Raw genomic sequence first — 18,200 nt, forward strand, 5'->3', positions numbered from 1 at the left:
TTATTGTAACCAAAAGGCCATTTCCTGAGATTTGTTTGAAATATTCAGAGCACCAGACAGTGGAGTACAAAGTTATTTAAACCAACTCTGTGCCCCTGAGGGCCTTACGGTTTTGTTGGGGAGACAGGAAACACATACCACAGAAGCTAAACAACTACAGAAGGGATCATCTGCAGAGCTTTGGTCAGTGGTACTTAGATTCTAAGAGTTCACGGTTTTCAGGGTTCCTGGAGAAGTCTGAGAGGGAGAGACCAGCTGAGCGACCTCTTGTGGTCTCAGCTCATCCATTCCAGCTTCTGGACACTTTCTGCATGCCAAGCTGACCAAAAAGTGCAGCAGCAGTGGCCCTCATCCACTGTCCTGTATACCCCCTGGAGCCACAGGCAGGTAAAAAAAAAAAACCACCCTCTGCTCTCCTGTCCTGTCCCAGATTCCTTAGTCAAGTCAGAGTTTTGCCCAATTCAGGCCAAGAATTGCTCTGTATCAGCCAACTCCCTGCAAGTCAGCTGACTAATGGTTTTCTATCTTCATCTGAAAACAGCCTAGAAAAGTCTTGAGTTTATGGAGAGTCCCTCTGAGTCACAGCTCAGAAAATCCTCTATATGTCATCCTATTTGATTTTATAAAAGCCGTCAGCTTTTAGAGCAGAGGAGCCGCCTCCCCGTTCTTAAACAAAGTGAATGCGGCTCTGGACCTGGGACAGGCAAGCTTGTCTTCTAGTTCCAGTTGCCTCACTTAGGGACAGTGGGTGTTTGACACGTCACTTCTTTTTGAGCCTTAATTGTCTCCTCTGTAAAGGAAGGGCTGTAACAACACTACAAACACCTTCACTCCACCCCCCCCCACGACCACAGGGTTATTCTGAGAATTAAATGAGATCACTTATGTGACATCATTCTGCACTATACAAGTGTACCTTCTCTTTATTATCAGATTTCAGCTTTGATGACTCATTTCAGACACAGTTCTCGACATATGTGGCCTTCACTTAGCCCTACCATCAATGATTTCTCCTTCATTTCTTTATCTTTTTTTCTAGAGAAATTATAAAGCTGGTGATATGCATACTCCTGATGGAGTCTCCTCTGGTACTTTACTTGACATCATTTGGGCTCCACTCTGCCTTCATAGTGGGACCTACCAGCTGGTACTCCCTCACTCAGACAGTAATTATTCCAGAAGTTTTCTCCCAGCCCACACTATTACCATGCAAACCTGCATATCTAAAATTGGCATGTTTAACAGTTGATCTAGTGTCATGTGGAAACCCAAATAACAATACACAATAAGAGTCAAGAGTCCTGTGTTCCAGAATCAGCATTGTTTTTGATCACCCAGGGAGCTCTGGGCTGTTCAGTTTGATAAACATCTATTCAGGTCAGGGGAGTATGGGGGATGTGGCCTGCTGTGCAGAAAGTCTAAGTTTTGTAGGTCACACAGAGATGTAAACCTCCACTAGGAACGATGTCCTCTACAGTGGCTCACATATACACAAAATAAGGGTACACAGAGGAGGGGATAATTTAATCAGTCTTTAAGGGTCATAGAGGCACCACTTCAGAGAGGAAGTGACATCTGAGCTGGCCTTTGGAGGAAGGTGAAGGTTTTGTAAGGCCAAGAAGGAGACGTGGAAGGAAGAACATTAAGATGTGAACAAAATCAAATGATGGAGAAATGAGAAGAGTTTGGTATGGTCAGAGCATGGAGATGTATGGTAGGGAGGGCAAGAAATGAGGCTCAGAGAAGTTGGACTGAGGCTGTGTGGGACCTTGAGTGCCAGGCTTCAACATCTGGGCTGTATTCTCACCAGCCCTTCTTCAGCCAGGGTTCCACAAGAAAACTAAACCCTCTTGGGGTGCCTGGGTGGCTCAGTCGGTTGAGCAGCCGACTTTGGCTCAGGTTATGATCTCACGGTTCATGAGTTTGAGCCCCACATCGGGCTCTGTGCTGACAGTTCGGAGCCTGGAGCATGCTTTGGATTGTGTATCTCCCCTCTCTCTCTGCCCCTCCCCTGCTCACACTCTCTATCTCTCAAAACTGAATAAACATTAAAAAAATTAAAAAGAAAACTAAGCCCTCTTGACCTCAGGCATCCCTTGTACAAATGAATTTCTTCCCTTTGTACCTAGAACAATACCAGTTATGCACCATCCTGGGGAGATAACTGAGAAAACAGTGACTTAAATAATTTTCTGTAGGGGTTGATGGTCACGTGGAAGCCCAGTTGAGAAAGGCTGCTAGGCAATGGCAGGTCATCCAACATGTATAGAAAGCAAGTAACAACCTCACATGTCATAGAAACATGCCTCTGGTGACAATGAGAAGAATATTTAGAAAGAGTGCAGGTAGAATAAAATTCTACTGCAGTAATTCGGGGGTGGGGGTGGGGAGTGATGACCAGGGCTCAGGATGATGACAGTAGAAATGGAGGAAAGGGATATCCAAGAGACATCTGGATGCAGAATGGATGGAGTAATTCAGGGCTGCCTTCCCTGGTTTCCTAGCTATGGCATGGAGTTGCTTGCAGTCTGGAGCCTTCCTGAAGAGTGAGAAGTTCATCAGCTACCACCCACCATGGGGGTGGTGTGTGCTGACACTAATCTGGACTTTATTGTGCTCTGGTGAACTCTGCACTGCCTGGTAGGCTCTGAGTTAGGACTTTTCTCTTCATACCCATCCCCCTCCTTGCCATGTCAGCCCAGTCCTCACAACTGACCTGCAGCCTAATTCCCTTACTCAGCCCTACATTTCCCTGCTGGGACAGAAGCCTTGCCCTGAACTCCAGACTGCTTGGCTGGGATCCTGACGCTCTGTTTTCCTCTTCCAACCCATTCTTCCAGGGGGCTCGGTCTGCTCCCCGTGCCCTGGTCCCCCATATCCTGCAGCAGTGTTAGTATGGCCAGCTCCAGTGCTGCTCGATCCCAGCTTCCTCCTCCTGTCAGACAGGCCCATGTTGCTGAGGCCCACCATGCCTCCCACTTAAACCCACCCGAGTTCAGATATCACCAAACCTCGTCTGGGACCTATGAGCTCATTTGTAAGATAGGGGGTTATACTAGGTGACTTTTAAGGTAGCTCCCTTCCAACATAACATCCTGTGTTTCTAAGTAGGCCAACTGTAAAAGAAGTCTGCACTGGCACAGAACAATTGAGGCTGGGAGCAAGTGAGTCAGACTCAGCAAAACTGTCAAGCTAACTGTGAACCCAGGAGATTAGAGTGTAGCACGCCACTGGGCAGACAGCAACTGAGACTCAAACCACAGATTAGCATACCCAGACAGCTGTGTGGACAAGATGACTGATACCACACCTAGTTTATTAGTCACATTCATGTTCAAGGAATTAAAAACGTCATTCTACGTCCCCCCAAAAGACAACATTCATTTATGACCTAAAGCTATTTCCTTTGGTGATTATAACATTACCTTTTCTCATGGTTAGTACTGGTCATTTGGGATGAAATATTAGCCCATTATTATGTTGCCCATTTCCTAGAAAGAACCATCTGGTAAGTATTCCCTGAGGGTCAAGCTTTACTCTCAAGACTTCCTAAGTTCCTCCAAGATGCTTCTCAGGGTGTGTGAAAGAAAAAACACAGATCTTTGAAGACCTAGGTTTGAATCCCACAGCTACTCCCTAGTCATGTGGTTCTGGAAAAGTGAATCTCTTTGAGCTTTGGAAATAGGATAATACCTGCCTTGCAAAATGGTAGCCCTGATTAGAAGTGCCTGGTATGCAGAAGCTTCTCAATAAAGGAGTTCTCCCTTACACCAACCCTGCTGCCTTCCATCTCTTCAGGTCTCTTTGCTCTCAGAATTGTTTCTCCTGGGCTTGCCTAGATTTTTCCTCTCTTTCCCACAGGAGCCTACAAGATTCCTGCCAGTCCACACAAGTTCCTGCTCCAATTTCAGACCTAAGGTATGCTGAGTGAGCACCAGTACTTCCTGGAGTAGGGGCTCCCTGCTTCCCCACCCCCGTTAGGGCTGAGCAATCACAGGCCAAGAAAAAAATCTTGGTCAGAAGATGAGATCATAGCTGAAGTCTGTAAGAGCTCCATTGTCTCAGCTCCAGGTCTAATACACTGAAGATGTGAATGTCAGTGCTATAATTTAGTATAGGGCCAGTCAGGAGATTCTGAGAGACTATGCTGAAGTGAGGACATGGGTAAAGTAGGATGTCTTGAAGCTGCTGAGCACAGGATTCAGCTGTGGGACACACATTTTAGGCTGCCTAGGGTCTAACATTCTTGGTTCCTCCTTCAAGGGATTCTAATATCAGGGACCAGTACAGACATGGGCTGTAAGAGCCTTTGAGATCATGTAGATCTACTTTCTTTTACACAAATGGAGAAACTGAGGCTAGAGGAAGAAAATTACTTTCCACATACAGAGAAAGGGCCAGAGTGGCACTTGAACCCAGGTCTCCAGATTCTGTGTCCATAACTATGTCTGTTATCCCATTATCCTATGGGGGAAAAAACCCAGTAAATTCTTAGAATTCAACACATTGTGGATACTTAATTGGATTGTTGAATAACATGTGGAGAGAATGTTTGCTAACAGGATTTTAAAGAAGAGAGCATTCACTGATTGACCAAATATTTGTTGAGTGCCAGAAGGTAAGGACTGTGAAGGATATTGAATGTCATGCTTAGGAGTGTGATTTCTACTTTGTAAGCAACTTGAAGCATCACAGAGTTCAGAACAGAGGACTGACATGATCAGGTTTGGAGGATCATTCTGGTAGCAGAGGGGAGGATGGACTGGAAGGCGTCAAGAAGGTGCATGAGGAAGTAGGAAGCTTAGAGCAGTCCTGGATGCTTGATGGATGTCCAAAGAAGGGTAGTGGCAAGAGAAGATTAGCATGGCCCCTGCACAAGGGTGACACAGGAATTTGTGAAGCGTTCCATAATTAAATAAAAAAAAGAAGGGTAATGGCCGTAGAACAGACAGGAAGCAGGAGAGCCAAAGGCCATTTCCTAAATACAGTGAATGGGGCCTGCAGTCAGTGGGATGACAGGTGAGGCCAGGTGGGGCAGAACGCGGGGCCTGAGGCAAGCCAAAGTACTGCTTCTCAAGACCCTAGACCTCTGCCCAGGCTTCCAGGCTACTCAAGCAGGCTCCACTCATGGTGGGGCAATGTTTGATGGGCACAGCACTGGGCAGGCTGCAGGCTGCAGGCTGCTAACAGTCATTAATGGCCACTGGGATTCTGATGGTGATAAACTGCAGGCATCTGTTTCTCCAGCAAAGTGCAGCAAAAATGGTTGGCTGTGGCATACAGATAAGAAGTTCTGTTAGAAGTGTTATTTCCCCAGAGGCTCCCAGTTAAGGGTAACACTTTTTACAGAAAATCTTCTAGTTTCTACACCTTGGCTGGACAATTTCAATTTACTGGTACAGGTAAGTGTCATCCACTACAGCTACAGAGGTTATTTTAACAGTTAATAGCAGTGTCAGGCAGCCCGACTCCAGACTAGTCCTCACTAGCTATATAAGCTGGAGCAAGTTACTAAATCTCTCAGTTTCCTCGAGCATATAGTGAGGATCACAGTAGTACCTTTGTGAGGGTTGTTGTCCTCATGACATGAGATAATGCACTTGAAATGCTCAGTACGATGCTTGCCACAGAACAAGCGCTCAGAGTCAGCTATAGTTAATTTTAATAGCTCTACTGAATTATTTTGTAGCATGGTATATATATTTACAAAGACCACTTTTGTAAGTATAAATAAAATTTGTGTTCAACATTTTAAAAAACTTCTTGTTGGGATTTTGTGTTTTAACTAAATTTCAAAGATTCATGGATGAGGAGTGGGACAGAACACTGGATACATTCTATATGTAGATTTTACGAATGTGCAATAAAAGCATTTTTTTTTGCTTCCCCCAAATTTTGTGTTCAAAAAATGATTCTGCTATTGATTTTCTGGGTGGCTTTGAGTAAGTCCATTTAACCTTTAAACTTTTTTTACTTCTTTGGCAAAATAAGTGGGCATAGTTTACATGGTTTGAAAAGGCCCTACCAATTCTAAAATAGGTAACTGGAATTATTTTTTCTTTTGCATAGCAACAACAGCAAGTCAAACCCCCGTTTCTAACAAAGGCCTAGAACCCTTCAGAATTATCAGGAATTATTGCCAAGAATCTAACTACCATCTTTACTATGAAATGTACGCTTATTTATCCAGTAGTTTGACAAAGTATAGCTGATCTGGAACATTGGGAAGGTTATTCACAATGTCATAGCTGACAAGCAGAAAACTGGACACAGAACTTGAGTTTTCTTGTGCTTACTCATCTTTGGGGGAAAGTGACCTTTTTTTTTTTTTTAATTCTCTCATTTGTTCATTTTTAGTGTCAAAGTTTCTCTGTGAGTGATTTTTGGTGATAAGCTCATCAGTTTGGCAAAGTGCAGGGAATAGGTGGGTAAAGATCATCTTTGGGAGCACACCTTTCAGGTCTAGCCCCAACTGTCCCTGCAGCCCTCTCCCACTCCTTTGTTTTCACACTTTTTTTTTTTTAATTTTATTTTTTTTTATTTTTTTAAAATTTACATCCAAATTAGTTAGCATATAGTGCAACAATGATTTCAGGAGTAGTTTCCTTAGTTCCCCTTACCCACTTAGCCCATCACCCCTCTCACAACACCTCCTGTAACCCTGTTTGTTCTCCATATTTATGAGTGTCTTCTGTTTTGTCCCCCTCCCTGTTTTTATATTTTTTTTGTTTCCCTTCCCTTATGTTCATCTGTTTTGCCTCTTAAAGTCCTCATATGATGGGGCGCCTGGGTGGCTCAGTCGGTTAAGCGTCTGACTTCAGCTCAGGTCATGATCTCGCAGTCTGTGAGTTCAAGCCCCACATCGGGCTCTGGGCTGATGGCTCAGAGCCTGGAGCCTGCTTCAGATTCTGTGTCTCCCTCTCTCTCCGCCCCTGCCCCGTTCATGCTCTGTCTCTCTCTGTCTCAAAAATAAATAAATGTTAAAAAAATTTTTTTAATAAAAAAAAAAGTCCTCATATGAGGGAAGTCATATGATTTTTGTCTTTCTCTGACTGACTAATTTCGCTTAGCATAATACCGTCCAGTTCCATCTACGTAGTTGCAAATGGCAAGATTTCATTCTTTTCAATTGTCGAGTAATACTCCATTGTGTGTGTGTGTGTGTGTATATATATATATATATATATATATATATATATATATATATACCACATCTTCTTTATCCATTCATCCATCGATGGACATTTGGGCTCTTTCCATACTTTGGCTATTGTTGATAGTGCTGCTATAAACATGGGGGTGCATGTGTCCCTTCAAAACAGCACACCTCTATCCCATGGATAAATGCTTAGTAGTATAGTTCTGTTTTTAGTTTTTTGAGGAACCTCCATACTGTTTTCCAGAGTGGCTGCATCAGCTTGCATTCCCATGTTTTCACACATTCTGATACAACCAGGTTGACCTTGGCTGTTTCCTCAGATACTGTGTGATCACTGCTTCATATTTTACTAATGCTGCTCTCAACCTGGAAACCTTTCTTTCCTTTTCTCTGAATTCTTCCTCCACTCTCACTGTCAACATTTATATGTTCAAATCCTCCCCATCCTTCAAGGCTTAGTAATGTTATGTCTCTACAAAGTCTGGGTAATCTTTCTCCAAGGATGCATTGAATATCTCCATCAACTGAGCTCCCAGAACTGAGATATGAGCTTCTGATGTGCACCTCTCAGATGCTCCTGGCACCCACAATAGCACAGTGGTTGCACACAGGATCTGCAGTCATACCACTTGAGTTCAAATCCCTACTGGAGCCTTAGCTGTGTGTGATCTTGGGCAATTTATAAGCCTCTCCATGTCTCAGTTTCCTCATCTGTAAAATGGAGCTAATGGGAGCACCTAATTCATAAGGGTTTTGTTAGGTTTAAATGAGCCAGTACATTCTTAGCAGCACTATTGCTGGGTCATAGGGTAGATGCATAGGGGTACTTGTACCCCAATGTTTATAGCAGCATTTCAACAATAGCCAAATTATAGAAAGAACCTAAATGTCCATCAACTGATGAATGGATAAAGAAGATGTGGTTTATATATACAATGGAATACTACTTGGCAATGAGAAAGAATGAAATCTGGCCATTTGTAGTAACATGGATGGAACTGGAGGGTATTATGCTAAGTAAAATAAGTCAGTCAGAGAAAGACACATACCATATATTTTGACTCATATGTGGATCCTGAGAAACTTAACAGAAGACCATGGGGGAGAGGAAGGTGGGGGAAAAACATTACAGAGAGGGAGGAGGCAAACTGTAAGAGACTCTTAAACACTGAGAACAAACTGAGGATTGATGGGGGTGGGGGTAGGGGACAGGGGAAAGTGGGTGATGGGCATTGAGGAGGGCACCTCTTGGGATGAGCACTGGGTATTGTATGGAAACCAATTTGACAACAAATTATATTTAATATAAAAATAATAAATGAGCCAGTACATGTAAAGCATTTAGAATAGTGCCTTGCCCACAGTCAGTGTTTAATAAATGCTAGCTATTGTTACTTTCTCCTTCTACCTTATTTTATAGGTATAACATCACTAATGTTGCTTCCTTGACTCTCAACTCCTTGAGAGCAGGAGGATTTGTGTCTGTTAATTTTTTGTAGCTCTTTTTATGCCTAGAACTTAGCACACAAAGCTAGTTATCTGACAGATTTTAGAAAACTTAGGCCTAAGTCTTTCCTACCGTTTTATCCCTAATATTCACAAGGCGACTTTAACCATGAATTATTCCATGAATTAAAGAAGTTTGTTGTAATTAAATGTCAAATTGGACATTAGACTAAATAAACAGTCTGTAGTCAGTTGCATGCTAATGCATGTGGAAGGCCAAGGCCTTTTAAAGAATATTACATGTGGTCTGCAACTATTTGACCCAGGGCCCCAGCTCCTGGCCCTGGTCCCATCCACTGCACTAAGCAGCCAGATTCGATTACCTTTGCTTCCCATGGCCGTGGGTCAGCCTGGCCCCAGCTGGCCATGCACAGCAATGACCAAGGCCACCACAGAGTGCAGTTCACTTTGCAGGAAGCAGCCTCACCCATGATCCATAGACAGATTGGTGAACAAATATGTACTAAACGAAAACATCATGTATTACTCATGTGGGACAAAGTTCAGTTGTAGTCAAGACTGCAGGTCCAATTCAGATCTGTTTTTGAGATATTTTCCACATCTTTTCCAGATATTTTTCACATTTTTGCAGAGACACTTCTTGGTCTGTGATCATGGATTGGTGCCAAACAGCAGTTTACCCAACACTGTGATTCATTTATTTGTTTACTATACACTGTTTGACTTTTCTCATATTTGCCTTTGGCTGAGGACACTCAGCATGTGCTTTACATGTCTAAGCAGTCAGGCTTTTTAGTATTTTTGGATCTTAATAAAAAATTGGTTCTCCAACCTGCCTCTATAATCTGGGAATACAGCCAAAGGTAACAAAAACACTAATGTGAAAAGATACCTACACCCCCATGTTCATGGAGGCATTATTTACAATAGCCAAGACATGGAAACGACCTAAGTGTCCATCAGTGGATGGGTGGATAAAGAAGTTGTGGTATCTATATACAATGCAATATTATTCAGCTGTAAAAAAACCCAGGAGATTCTACCATTTGCGACAACATGGATAGACCTTGAAGGCACTATGCTAAGTGAAATAAGTCAGACAGAGAAAGACAACTATTACACGATCTCACTTATATGTGGAATTGAGAAAAAAATGCAAAAAAACCCCATAAAATAATAAAAGAAGATCAGACTTGTTAGCAGACGCGGGGGTTGGTAGGGAGAATTAGAGGAAAGTGGTCAAAGGGTACAGACTTCCAGCTATAAGATAAAGAAGTACTAGGGATGTAATGCATCACATGGTGACTGTAGCTAACACTGTCAGATCACACACAGGAAAGCTGTTCAGGGTATAAATCCTAAGAGTTCTCGTCATGAGGAGATAACTTGTTCCCCTTTATTCTTTTCTTCATACTGTATCTATATGAGAAGACAGATGATAGCTTAGCTTACTGTGGTCATCATTTCACAATATATGTAAATCAAACCATCATGCTGTGCACCCTAAACTTATACAATGATGTATGGCAATTATTTCTCAGTAAAACTAGAAAAAAATTCAGACCAAAGGCTAGGATTTTTCTAATAATAAGCCAGGGACCACTCATTTTCTTTTTAGCGAGTATTAACTTCAGTTGAGTCCTTCTCTTCTGTGAAATTGCACATTAGTGCTAAAACATAATTCGGGTCAAGTATAATATCAGCTGCTGCTGTGTCATTAATAGTTCCAAGTTCATGAATAAGAGCCATGCAAAGTAGCACAGGCTCAAAGAAATGGGCCTGGAGAAATGAGGCCAGACAGGGCCCAAAGAAATCAAGATATAAAATGCTGTCTTCTCTCTGTTGTCAGGAGCAGCATTGCCTTCCTCACAACTAACCTTAGCTCAGAGGGGGTACTGAAAGTCTCAAAAGTTGGTTCTCCACCCTGACTCTTACGTTTGCTGTTCTTAACTCTAGAATGGCATTCCATTGGCAGAAGTTTGTTCTAGAGACTTCAGTCCATTCCTTTACTAATTCATTCATCCATGCAATGTTTATTAGTGCCACTATGTGCAGGATCTGGGGAAAGAAAAGTGAGTAGGACAGAGCTTTTTGTCCAGTATGAAGGCAAAAATAGGGATATGGTTAAAACTCTGTATGTTTGAGAAGTGTTATGATAGAGCTTTATGAATGGGGCTGCGGGAGAAGTAGGAAGTAACCCCAGAGACAGGGAGTTCATAGAAAACCATGAGTGAAGGAATGATGAGGTCACATACCTCACAGAGGACAGGTAAAGTGAGGAAAGACAATGTTGAGTACAGATACCTCTGACAGGTGAATGCTTTAAGCTGGCTGGTGCTTATGAACAAGTAAAATGTGCAGCAGCCTTTCAGGTTCACAAGGTCACACCATCCAAAAGCTGGGCAGAATTTATCCCACAAGCTAAGAGTTGATAGAGAAGTGAGTGAGAATAGACAGACTGGGACCTGGGCCCCCGAAGGGGGTGCGTGAAGAGGGCTCTTGGTTTGGAGGAACAACTTAGGGCACTGGGTCCAGAGCTGGAGGTGTTCTGAGACTGGCACTGAAAAAGGCAGTCAGAAAATGCCAAACAAACTTTGCCTATTTGGTAATTTGGGGGAAAGTGGACACTGGCTTAGTTGTGTGCAGTGAGGTCCCAGATGGAAGCCATAAGTTAAATCTGGATTAATGTGGTTTATTTGATTAAAATAGGCAAAGCATGTGTTTGTCTTCAGGGCTAGAAGACTTGTTGAAGTCTCCAGTTCTAATAATTCCTGTCCCTGCACTGTAACCCCAAGCAGCACATGCTCTTCCTTCTACTCAGAGTATCTCTGCACCCTCTTCGTTTTTGCTCTCCAAGGCTTAAACAAGTGTCCCCTACTTCCCTGATGGCTGTTGAGTATGCCTGCTTCAAGCTCCCATAGAAATCAGTACATCTCTCTCACTGGGTTAGCACCCATCACACTGGATTGTCCCTGTCTGTTGACTTTCCTGTCTCTGCCTCTGCCAGGCTATGAGCTTTCTGAGGGCAGAGACTACCTTCCATCTCTATCCCAGGACATAGCCAGACTAGAACAGTAGCTGCTGATGTATTTCTGTGGTTCTGTGGATGGACACATGGATGGATGAGCTGAGCAAGTGGATGGATGACTTGCCCAAATCAATATGAACTTGCATTCTCTTTAGGAATACAGACCTCAGGGAGTAAATGCTCAGAAAAATGTTGAACATGTTTTAATGCTGTGGTGAACCATAGATAAAAAGCAGATGCCTTGGTCCAAATCAAACATAGTTGCAATGTGGTGTGCTTTATTTTCCTGTTCACATGAGCACTGTAATTTTAGGTCAAGGTTTGCCTTAGTAGGCAGGTTTCAAAGATGTGGAAGGAGGAGCCATCTAATCGAAAAAGCTCAAACCAGGAGCCAAGAGGTCTAGCCTCTCTTCCTGAGACCCTACCAACTTCCTGATTATGTAACCCAGATGAGCTTCTTATCTTCATATGCTTCCAGTCTCCCAGCCTCCAGTCTTTCCCCTTTGCACACCATCCTTCACCCAGTTATCTTTCCTGAAAACAAATTAATCATCTCATTTCTGCTTTAAAACCCCCTTTGTCCCCAGAGCAAAGTCCTAACCCTTTAGCAGGCAAACAAGATCTTTTTAGTATCTCTCAGGACTGATGGTCCTTTATCATGTCCCTTTTATTGTTACTCCCTGGTTCTCATTCTTCTAACCAAGCTCTTTTGTGCCTATGTTTTTCCCACACACTGTTCCCAAGGTCAGCAATGACTTTCTCCAACTCATTTCACCTGGTGAACTCTTTCTTGTTCATATTTTAAGACTCAGCCAATGGAGCCCAATGGTTGGTTCCTCAGCAAGGCCTCTTCTAACTCCTTCTGACAATGTGAGCACCTCCTCCACTCTGCTCTGACAACATTTTCTATTGTTTACCTTGGATGGCTTATAAGTCTAATAGAAAGTGTTTGCTTACTTGTCCATCTCAGGGGCAAAATTCTGAGTTCTTATAGGTCGAGGCCATTGTTCTTATAAACCCCCCCTCCCCCCATTTAGTCACTAGCACTTAGGAAGTTTCCCAATATATACTGGTTGAAAAAAATCAAACTAGTTACATTGAATTTTACATGTACTGTCTTTCTAACTGTGGCTGTTTTCACCTCTCATCCATTTCCCCATGAAACTTGATAATAAAGATTGGTTTGTTGAGCACTGATCAGGCAGCAGGCACTTTTCTATACCCTTTATACATGATAACTTCATTTAATCCTTATCTCAGCACGGCAGAGCAGGCATTACTATTCATCTTACTCTACAGATAAAGAAACTGAGGCTCAAAGAGGTTAAATATCTTTCCCAAGTCTTCAAGAGAAGACTCTCCAGCTTCAAAGCCTATGGACTTTCCATAGCATCATCTGCTTTCTCAAAGGTCTGCACCTGGTAGGTTCTGACTTAGTGGTTTAATTGCTCTGAATGACATTGAACAGAACTGAAAGAGGCTCACTCTGACTTCCAGCTGGGGATTGGCCATCTCCACAGCCCATCCATGAAACCCTGGACAGCCACATCTAAATGCTGGCGTGCGTGAAGACAAAGCCCAGATCCTTTTCCTGGCAGGAAGCTATGTCTTCTAGCACATGGAACTCCACTGCATTTCCTGGGATCAGATGGAGTCCTCAGCACAGAGGCCCACTCATAGTTCATGGGTTTGTCCCCAGCGTCCAGCCCAGAAACTGTCTTCTCCCTGGCTCCCTGGAGAATGAGAAATTATTGGCTTCTGGAATGTTTTTCTGGTCACTGAGCCCTCAAGGTGAAAGGTCTCTTGGATGGAAAACAAGAGGCCAAGTTTACCCAACCCAGCAAGGCGTCAGGCAGCCCTGAGGCACATTCCATCAGGTCCCACAGAACAGCTGGGGCTTCTTCTCTTCAGCTTGATACCTGCCCTCAAAGAATGGAGGTCTTCCTGCCCCACTGCACAGCTGACATAAAGCAGAAATCTCACTGCAGAGCTCCCTTCAGGCTGGAGACTATGCAGACCCTCAGAAATATTCTCCTTTCCTTCTGCTTTCTACTGTTGCTCTAAGACTTCAGCTTATGAGGGGAAGAGAGTCTCACAAAATGAAATGTGCTCCTGTCCTAAAAATGTCCCATAGCAATAACATCAGAAGGGGGAAGAATATTTATATATTTACATGCTCACAGTATATAAAATGGATATTACATGCCAGCCATTTTACATACATCATCTCATTTAACCATCACTATAATTATTTTTCCCATTTTAAAGATGTGCAAACTGAAAATGACTCAAAGCTAACTGCAGCCTATTTCCTTTCACTGATAGAAGGGATATTGTGAAACCCTGGACCCTGCACCTGAGAATCAGTGACTAGAGCTCAGTATGAGCGTGATGTGTTACGTAGCTACACAGGTAGTGTCCTTGCATTAGTCACATCTGCTCATTGTCTGAGACTCTGTGATATCTTGCCCTGTGTGTCCCTGCTGGAATCAGGAATTCTATCTGACCCCCAAACTCAGCTGTCTAGTACTAAGAAAAGGAAGCAGTTTGAGTTTTACAAGAAGAGCCTTAAACTAGGAGTTTGAGTACATTTGCTTGTGTCCCAGCTCTATTATTTAATGTATGTGAGATCTTGCCTTGGTTTTGTCATCTGTGAAGTGGGAATAATAATGATTGATTTTCTGTTTCGGGTTTGTGATGATTAAATGAGACATTGCATATGGGGTATGGGAAAACCCACAGAGACCTGGCCTATCCTAAATGAATCATGTTCTTGTCCACTGTCCCTTCTATGGAGCTCCATCATGATTGAATAGCATTCTATTCTTTTTTTTTTTTCTTTAATTTTTTTTAACATTTATTTATTTTTGAGACAGAGAGAGAGAGAGCATGAACAGGGGAGGGTCAGAGGAAGAGGGAGACACAGAATCCGAAACAGGCTCCAGGCTCTGAGCTGTCAGCACAGAGCCTGATGTGGGGCGCAAACCCACAGACCGTGAGATCATGACCTGAGCCAAAGCCGGACACTTAACCGACTGAGCCACCCAGGCGCCCTGCATTCTATTCTTTAGAATAATTTTCCTTCTATCCCCCTCCCCCATAGGCTAAATGAAGACCAGTGTGGTATAGAGGAAGAAGCACAGACTACGAATTGGATTACTTGGGTCTGAGTACTGATTTTATCAATTATTGGCTGTGAGATAATTGAGTCACTGAGCATCAATTGCCTCATCTGTTGAGTGGGGAAAATATTAGTAGTTATATTCTAGGGTTACCATGAAGAATACATGAGTGCACCAACACTTTATAAATTCTAATGTGCTATACAAATGCAAGTTATTCATCCCACAAAGTTTTCTGACCATCTGCTATGGGCCAGGCATGTGCCAGGTTATGAAGATCCAAGGACAATAAGACACAGTATCCATTAAACTTCATCTGAGGAGGAGACAGAAGCATACACAGGTAATTGCAGGTAATTACAACGCAGTGTGGTAAGTACCACTATAGGGAAGGAGTAAAATGCTTGAGGCACAGAATAGGGGCACTGTATTAGTTACCTATTGCTGTAAAACAAATTACCCCAATACTTAGTAGCTTAAAACAACAAGTTATTATTAGTTTACATATATTCTAGGAGTCAGGAACCTGGGAATGGCTTAGCTGAGGTCAAGCTGTTGACCAAGGCTATAGACTCTGAAGACTCTCCAGAGCTGCAGAATCCACTTCCAAGCTCACTCCTGACGCTGTTGGTAAGAGGCTTCAGTTCTTTGCCATGTGAACCTCCCCACAGGTCTGCTCAAGACTTGACTTTCTCCAAGGGAAGTCATCCAAGAGAAAGTATGTGTGAGAGAGCACCAAAGATTACAACCTAATCTTAGAAGTGCTGGGTTATCATTTCTGCCATTTCTGTTCATCATAAAGACCAAACATGGTACAATTCAGAAGGGGAATACACAAGGGTGTAACTAGCAGGGGGTGGGGATCTTTGGGAGCCATTTTGGATTCTTGCTCCCACAGGTACTAAACACATTGGGAGAGAGGAGCCAGGAAAATTGTCTGGAGCTTAAGCTCAGGTGTATTTTTACTGCTTCTTGTCATTTCTGCTGGATGCTGGACTGGTAAGAGAAAACATTCTTTTCTATCCAGATTATTCTGCCATTAAGTGGAAATGATATTGTAGAAAATGTCGAGTAAACACAGAGCTATCAAGAAGTGGTAATGACTCAACAAAATAAAAACCTTCTGCATAGCAAAGGAAACAATCAACAAAACTAAAAGGTAACCTGCTAAATGGAAGAAGATATTTGCAAATGATGTATCCAATAAAGGGTCAGTATCCAAAATATATAAAGAATAGATTCAAGTCAACACTTAAAAGAAAAATAAATAATCCAATTAAAAAATGAGTAGAAGACATGAACAGACATTTTTCCAAAGAAGACATCCAGATGGTCAACAGAATCAGGAAAAGATGCTTAACATCACTTGTCATCAGGGAAATACAAATCAAAACTGCAATGAGCGATCACTTCACACATGTCACAATGGCTAAAATTAACAACACAAGAAACAACAGGTTGGTGAGGATATGGAGAAAAAGGAACCCTATGTACTGTAGGTGGGAATGCAAACTGGTATAGCCACTTTGGAAGACAGTACAGAGCTCCTCAAAAAGTTAAAAATAGAACTATTTTACAATTCAGCAATTGTGCTACTGGGTATTTACCCAAAAAATGCAAACACATTAATTCAAAGGGATATGTGTGCCATTATGTTTATTGCAGCATTGTTTGTAATAGCCCAATTGTGGGAGCAGCCTAACTGTCCACTAATAGATGAATGGATAAAGAAGAAGTGGTATATGTATATGTGTGTGTATATATGTAATATTATTCAGCCACAAAAAGATGGAAATCTTGCCATTTGAAACAACATGGATGGAGCTAGAGAGCATAATGCTAAGCAAAATAAGTCAGAGAAAGACAAATACCATACGATTTCACTCATGTAGAATTTAAGAAACAGCAAATGAGCAAAGGGGAAAAAAAAAAGAGAGAGAGGAAGAGAGAGAAAGACAAACCAAGAAACAAACTCCTAACTATAGAACACAAACTGATGGTTACCAGAGGGGAGTTAGGTGTGGGGATGGATGAAATAGGTGATGGGGATTAAAGAGTACAATTATCACGATGAGCAGTAAGTAAAGAATTGTTGAATCACTGTATTATACACCTGAAACTTATATAACATTGTACATTAATTATACTGGAATTAAAATAAAAAGCTTAATAATAAAAAAAGGAAGTGATAATGACTTTGCTGGTGTCTAGCTCGTTCTTCAGGGCAACTGTACCCTGGTGAGATCAGTTCTCCAAAGGCCCTACTATGGCCCTTAAAGTTCATAGCCTTCCTAGAGCTGACCAATAATAACTAGCACCCTTCCCTATTACAGTGCATCTCACATGGTACCACAATTGTGATTTTACGTGTCCCATATCCCTTTAAACTGCCTTGAGCAGGCAGGAAAAATGTCTGTCTGGTACATAGCTTGTCCATACATAGCTTGTCCCACATCTGGTATGGTGCCTGGCACTGTGCCTGTTTGATAAAAGAATTAATGGAAACTGAATGAATACAAGATACACTGTAAATATCATAAGGTCCATGCACGTAAGTAATTATCACAACACTTAAGAAGTTATGCTATGTGTTTCCTGAGTATCGGGTTCTATGTTACATGCTTTACATATATTATTTCATTTAATACTCATCACAATCCTATGCTAGGTATTATCATCCCCATTACACATATGAGGAAACTAAGGTGACACGATTAGAAAATGACAGAGTGTGGATTTGACCCCAGGTCTGTCAGACTCTGAAGCCTGTGCAACTAATCATACTTGGTAGCAGATCTTCTCAAACATACAAACAAAAAATTGCAGATCTCAAGGGTTTTGGTAATTAACAAACCAGATAAAAGAAAATTAAATAGTCTTTAAGGAACAATGTGATGAATATCTGAAAACCAAGTCCCTCTCTCTCTCTCTCTCTCTCATACACACACACACACACACACACACACACACCCTTTATTTTTCCAGGAAAGCCCAGCTTAAGTCTCACCTCTTCCAGGAAACCTTCCTTGACTCATAGTGATGCCTGTCTCCCTTAACTCCCACAGCACTTGTGACAGAGCCATTCAGTTGATACTAGCCATATGTAGTCTTGATTTGCAGTATCTTTTTTGAAAGTTATTTATTTATTTATTTATTTATTTATTTATTTATTTAGAGAAGGAGAGAGAGAACAGGTAGGGTGGGGGCAGAGAGAAGGAGACAGAATCCCATGCAGGCTCCGCACTATCAGAGCAGAGTCCCAATGTGCGGCTTAAACTCATGAGATCATGACTTGAGATGACATGACATGACATGATCTGTGGGATCATGACTTGAGCTGAGATCAAGAGTTGGATGCTTAACTGACTGAGCCACCCAGGTACCCCTGCAGTATATCCTTTTTACAACTCAGATCCATGGCTTC

General features: G+C 42.3%; 1 protein-coding gene and 1 pseudogene across 7 annotated transcripts in view; one reads left to right on the plus strand and one right to left on the minus strand.

Annotated features, from left to right (window-relative positions):
* EED (embryonic ectoderm development) overlaps positions 1–18,200 on the minus strand; it is a 195,138-nt gene that overhangs the window by 96,513 nt on the left and 80,425 nt on the right. The window lies entirely within an intron of this gene.
* LOC123602787 lies at positions 4,850–4,915 on the plus strand (annotated as a pseudogene).

The sequence above is a fragment of the Leopardus geoffroyi genome, chromosome D1 (assembly GCF_018350155.1).
Source record: "Leopardus geoffroyi isolate Oge1 chromosome D1, O.geoffroyi_Oge1_pat1.0, whole genome shotgun sequence".
NCBI classification, from domain to species: Eukaryota; Metazoa; Chordata; class Mammalia; order Carnivora; family Felidae; genus Leopardus; species Leopardus geoffroyi.